The sequence below is a fragment of the Arachis ipaensis genome, chromosome B5 (genome assembly GCF_059453495.1).
Source record: "Arachis ipaensis isolate K30076 ecotype BB chromosome B5, ASM5945349v1, whole genome shotgun sequence".
Lineage (NCBI taxonomy): Eukaryota > Viridiplantae > Streptophyta > Magnoliopsida > Fabales > Fabaceae > Arachis > Arachis ipaensis.
The window spans coordinates 80,206,379-80,212,284 of record NC_142440.1 but is presented as its reverse complement, the minus strand read 5'-3'; the positions used below and the strand labels follow the sequence as shown (position 1 = coordinate 80,212,284).

Here is a 5,906-nt window from a genome sequence, read left to right as displayed (position 1 = left end):
TTGCGTTGGAAAGTAGACATTCAGGGATTTCCAGCAATATATAATAGTCCATACTTTGGCCAAGAATTGACGATGTAAACCGGCGTTCAACGCCAGCCTTCTGCCCAAATCTGGCGTCCAACGCCAGAAAAGGATCCAAAACCAGAGTTGAACGCCCAAACTGGCACAGAAACTGGCATTCAACTCCACAAATGGCCTCTGCACGTGCAACACTTAAGCTCAGCCCAAACACACACCAAGTGGGCCCCGGAACTGGATTTATACATCAAATACTTACTCATGTAAACCCTAGTAGCTAGTTTATTATAAATAGGACCTCTTACTATTGTATTAGACATCTTTGGACGCCTGGTTCTTAGATCAGAGGGGCTGGCCTCTCGGCCATGCCTGGACCTTTCACTTATGTATTTTCATACGGTAGAGTTTCTACACTCCATAGATTAAGGTGTGGAGCTCTGCTGTTCCTCAAAGATTAATGCAAAGTACTACTGTTTTCTATTCAATTCATCTTATTTCGCTTCTAAGATATCCATTCGCACCCAAGAACGTGATGAAGGTGATGATTATGTGTGACGCTCATCATCCTTCTCCCTTATGAACGCGTGCCTGACAAACACTTCCGTTCTACATGAATTAAGCTAGAACGAATATCTCTTAGATCTCCTAACCAGAATCTTCGTGGCGAAAGCTAGAATGATGGCGGCATTCAAGAGAATCCGGAAGGTCTAAACCTTGTCTGTGGTATTCTGAGTAGGATTCAATGATTGAATGACTGTGACGAGCCCCGAACTCGCGATTGTAGGGCGTTAGTGACAGACGCAAAAGGATAGTAAATCCTATTCCCGCATGATCGAGAACCAACAGATGAATAGCCGTGCCGTGACAGGGTGCGTGAGCAGATTATTCACTGAGAGGATAAGATGAAGCCATTGACAAGGGTGATGCCTCCAGACGATTAGCCGTGCCGTGACAGGGCATTGGATCATTTTCCCGAGAGATGACCGAAAGTAGCCATTGACAGTGGTGATGTATCACATAAAGCCAGCCATGGAAAGGAGTAAGACTGATTGGATGAAGATAGCAGGAAAGCAGAGGTTCTGAGGAACGAAAAGCATCTCCATTCGCTTATCTGAAATTCCTGCCAATGAATCTACATAAGTATCTCTATCCCTATTCTTTATGTTTTATTTACATAATATATTGTAGCCCATATGAGTCAACTTAACTGAGATTTGCAAGGTGACCATAGCTTGCTTCATACCAACAATCTCCGTGGGATTCGACCCTTACTCACGTAAGGTATTACTTGGATGACCCAGTGCACTTGCTGGTTAGTTGTACGGAGTTGTGTCCACACATAGAGCCACAATGAGGATTCAATACAATTATATATTGTTACTCTCACACAAGTACAAAGAACAGGACAACACAATTTCGTGCACCAGTTTGTTACAAAAATGGCTTCCTACATCACTGATGAGTGCTCGTGGGACTCCAAACCGGCTAAAGATATTCTTCCTGAGGAAGTTCATGACCACCTTGTTATCGTTTGTTGGGGTTGTAATAGCCTCTACCCACTTGGAGACGTAATCTACTGCTACCAAGATGTAATTGCTTGCATATGAGGTTGGGAATGGTCCCATGAAATCAATTTCCCACACATCAAACAGTTCCAGTTCCAAGATGAAATTATGTGGCATCTCATTTCTTTTGGGCAAGTTTCCAGATCTTTGGCATTCATTGCAGCTCCTTACCAGTTCTTTTGCATCCTTGAAAAGGGTGGGCCAAAAGAATCCACTTTGTAACACCTTTGCTGCTGTTCTGTCTCCTCCAAAGTGGCCTCCATAACATGAGCCATGGCAGTTCCATAGGACCTCTCGTCCTTCTTCTTCCGAAACACATCGTCTAAGGATTCCATCTGAACACTTCTTGAAGAAATATGGCTCATCCCAGACAAAGTACTTTGCATCATTCATGAGCTTCCTTTTTTGATGTTTATTGATCTCTGGAGGTAATGCTCCAGATGCCTTGAAGTTGGCAATGTCTGCGAACCATGGTGCTTTGTGAACTGTCAACAACTGCTCATCAGGGAAGAGCTCGTTTACACTTGTATCATGTGCTCCACCTTCATTATGAGGAATCCTGGATAAGTGATCTGCTCCCTTGTTCTCCACTCCTTTCATGTCTCTGATCTCAATATTGAATTCCTACAACAATAAGATCCATCTTATTAGTCTTGGTTTTGATTCTTGCTTGGCAAACAAATATTTAAGTGCTGTGTGGTTTGTAAAAACAATCACTTTCGCACCAATGAGGTATGATCTAAACTTGTCAAATGCAAAAACTATTGCTAGCAACTCCTTTTCAGTAGTGGTATAATTTCTTTGAGTATCATTAAGGACCTTGCTAGCATAGTATATCACGTGGACTAAGTTATCTTTCCTCTGTCCCAACACTACCCTAACTGCGAAATCCGATGCATCACACATCATTTCAAACGGTAAATTCCAATCAGGTGGGGAAATGATAGGAGCAGAGGACAACCTCATTTTCAAATTTTCAAAGGCTAACATGCATGTTTCATCAAAGATAAATGGTGTATCTGATACAAGCAGATTGCTTAAGGGCTTGGCTATCTTTGAAAAATCTTTAATAAACCTTCTGTAAAAACCAGCATGCCCTAAAAAGCTCCTAATTGCCCTGACATCACTGGGTGGAGGCAGTTTTTCAATAAGTTCTACTTTGGCTCTGTCAACCTCAATGTCTTGGTTAGAAACTTTGTGACCAAGAACTATTCCTCCTATCACCATAAAGTGACATTTTTCCCAGTTCAAGACCAGATTGGTTTCTTAGCATCTTTTCAATACCAAGGCGAGGTGATGTAGGCATCTAGGAAAGGAATCTCCGAATACCGAGAAGTCATCCATAAAAACTTCAATGAATTTTTCTATCATATCTGAAAAGATAGAAAGCATGCAGTGTTGGAAAGTTACAGGTGCATTACATAGCCCAAATGGCATGCGCTTATAGGCAAACACTCCATATGGGCAAGTGAATGAGGTTTTCTCTTGATCTCTGGGATCAACCACTATTTGGTTATATCCTGAATAACCGTCGAGAAAACAATAATAAGCGTGCCCTGCGAGTCTTTCCAACATCTGATCCATGAATGGAAGGGGGAAATGATATTTTCGTGTAGCCTCGTTGAGCTTCCTGTAGTCTATGCACATCCGCCATCCTGTGACTGTCCTTGTAGGAATTAGCTCATTATTCTCATTGGGAACCATGGTAATTCCTCCCTTTTTTGGGACGACATGCACGGGGCTAACCCAGGGGCTGTCTGAGATTGGGTAAATTACCCCCCTTGCTACAACTTCATAACTTCCTACTGTACCACTTCCTTCATGATTGGGTTCAACCTCCTTTGGGATTGAATGGATGGTTTGGCATCTTCTTCCAGCAGTATCTTGTGCATACATATGGCCGAACTTTTCCCCTTCAAGTCAGCAAGAGTCCAACCAATAGCATCTTTGTGATTTCGCAGTACTTTGAGCAGTTCATCCTCTTGATCTTGGCTGAGGAAGGAGCTTATAATCACTGGGTAGTTTTCATCTTCTCCTAAGTACGCATATTTGAGAGAGGGTGGCAATGCTTTGAGTTCAAGTTTGGGTGCTTCTGACTTTTCGTTCTCTTCTTTTGGTGCACCTTGTATTTGACTTTCTGCTGTTGCAACCTCTTCACTACACGTAGACTCCTCCTCTATTATACTTTCAGGTTCTTCTTCTTCAAAACTTTCCTGCACTGTGTCTTCAAGTGAGTCCAACCTCTTACATTCTCCCATTTGCTCTGGTGGGTAACTCATGGCCTTGAACACATTGATCGTCATCTTTTCCTTGTGTAATCTCAGGGTGAGATCTCCTTTTTGTACATCAATTACAGCTCCAGCAGTGGCCAAGAATGGCCTTCCCAGAATAATGGAAGCCTTGGCTTCCTCCTGCATGTCCAGCACTACAAAGTCTGTTGGGAAGATAAAATCTCCCACCTTCACCAGCAAATCTTCTACGACGCCATGCGGGAACTTGAACGATCTGTCTACCAATTGTAAGGCCATCTTTGTTGGTTTAGCTTCCTCAATCTTCATCTTTCTCATCATAGCTACTGACATCAAATTGATGCTGACTCCTAAGTCACACAGAGCCTTTTCCACTGTGATTTCTCCTATAATACAAGGGATTTGAAAACTCCCGGGATCCTTCAATTTCTGGGGTAGTTTGTGCTGAATGATAGCACTACATTCTTCGGTTAGTATCACAGTCTCGTTGTTCTTCCAGCTTCTCTTCTTAGTCATGAGCTCCTTCAAGAACTTGGCGTAGAGTGGAATTTGTTCTATTGCTTCAGCAAAGGGTATGTTGATTTGCAGTTTCTTGAAGATTTTCAAAAATCTCGAAAACTGATTGTCATCCCCTTTCTTCCTTAATTGCTGAGGGTATGGGACTCTTGGGGCGTCTGGCTTCAGCACTCCTTCCCCTTTTTGTAAATTCAAAGTGGGAACTCGAGCTTCGTCTTGCTCTTCTTCCTCTTTAGTTGAGTCATCTTTTTGTGGTTTCTGGGGGGTTTCCTTCAGTTCCTTCCCACTCCTAAGGGTGATAGCCTGACACTCCTCCCTTTGTGTTGAGCTAGTCTTGCTGCGAAGGTTGTGGCGGGGGATTTGTTTGAATAAGTAGCCAATTTGTGTCTCAAGTTTCTTGATGGCAGCATCCTGATTCTGCATATTGGATATCACCTCTTCTCGGAATGCTTTACTATCTTGAATCTCTTTGCTTATGCCTTCAAGTAGATTCTCAATCCTTGAGATTCTTTCATCAAATGATGACAGGTCAGGCTGAGTAGGGTTATTCTGGCCTTGATATGAATGTGGGGAGGTGTTGTTATGGGGGTGTTGATATGGTCTAGATGTGAAGTGTTGGGTGGCTGCATTGTTTGGATTTGGGCGTCTTTGATCAAGGCTTTGGTCTTGTTGATTTCCCCACCCAAAGTTTGGGTGATTCCTCCATCCAGGGTTGTAGGTCTTGGAGTATGGATCATGGTTTTGCCTAAGTGAATTCCCAATGTAGTTGGCTTGCTCCTGACTACCCTCTGCTTCTTCATTCACTCCTTCTTAGGTTGTTGATGAAGTGGAGACTGCTGCTACTTGGTTCCTCTCCATCTTCTTGGTGAGGTCAGCTAGCTGCTGGGTAATGAGCTTGTTTTGGGCCAGCAGAGCATCTACATTGTTTAGCTCCATTACTCCTCTTGTGTTCCCTCTTTCAGAAGCATAGAAGTAGTCGTTCTCTGCTACTGTTTCAATGACATCTATGGCTTCCTCAATAGTCTTCTTCTTGTTCAAAGATCCTCCGGATGAATGGTTTACGGCCTTCTTTGACTCATAAGAGAGCCCTTCATAGAAAATGTGCAGCTGTACCCATTCGTTGAACATATCTGGTGGGCACCTCCTTGTTAAGTCTTTAAACCTCTCCCATGCTTCATATAGAGTCTCACCATCTTGTTGCCTGAAAGTTTGGACCTCAGCTCTTAGCCTATTGATTCGTTGAGGAGGGTAAAATCTTGCTAAAATTTTGTTCACCACGTCTTCCCAAGTTGTCAAGCTCTCCCTTAGGAAAGACTCCAGCCACTTAGCTGCCTTGTCCCTGAGTGAGAATGGAAATAAGAGCAGTCTATAGGCGTAAGGATGAACACCATTAGACTTCACTGTGTCACATATTCTCAGGAAGGTGGTTAGATGTTGATTGGGGTCCTCTTGGACACTCCCTCCGAACGAACAGTTGTTCTGAACAAGGGTGATGAGCTATGGCTTCAGTTCAAAATTGTTGGCATGGATGGTTGGCTTTTGAATGCTACTTCCACAG

General features: G+C 43.2%; 1 non-coding gene across 1 annotated transcript; it reads left to right on the top strand.

Moving 5' to 3' along the window:
- Nucleotides 1-5,471: 5,471 nt before the first annotated feature.
- LOC148564737 (small nucleolar RNA R71) lies at nucleotides 5,472-5,578 on the top strand. The gene has a single exon (XR_015883851.1). It is a non-coding gene; the product is annotated as a small nucleolar RNA R71 (small nucleolar RNA).
- Nucleotides 5,579-5,906: the final 328 nt, after the last annotated feature.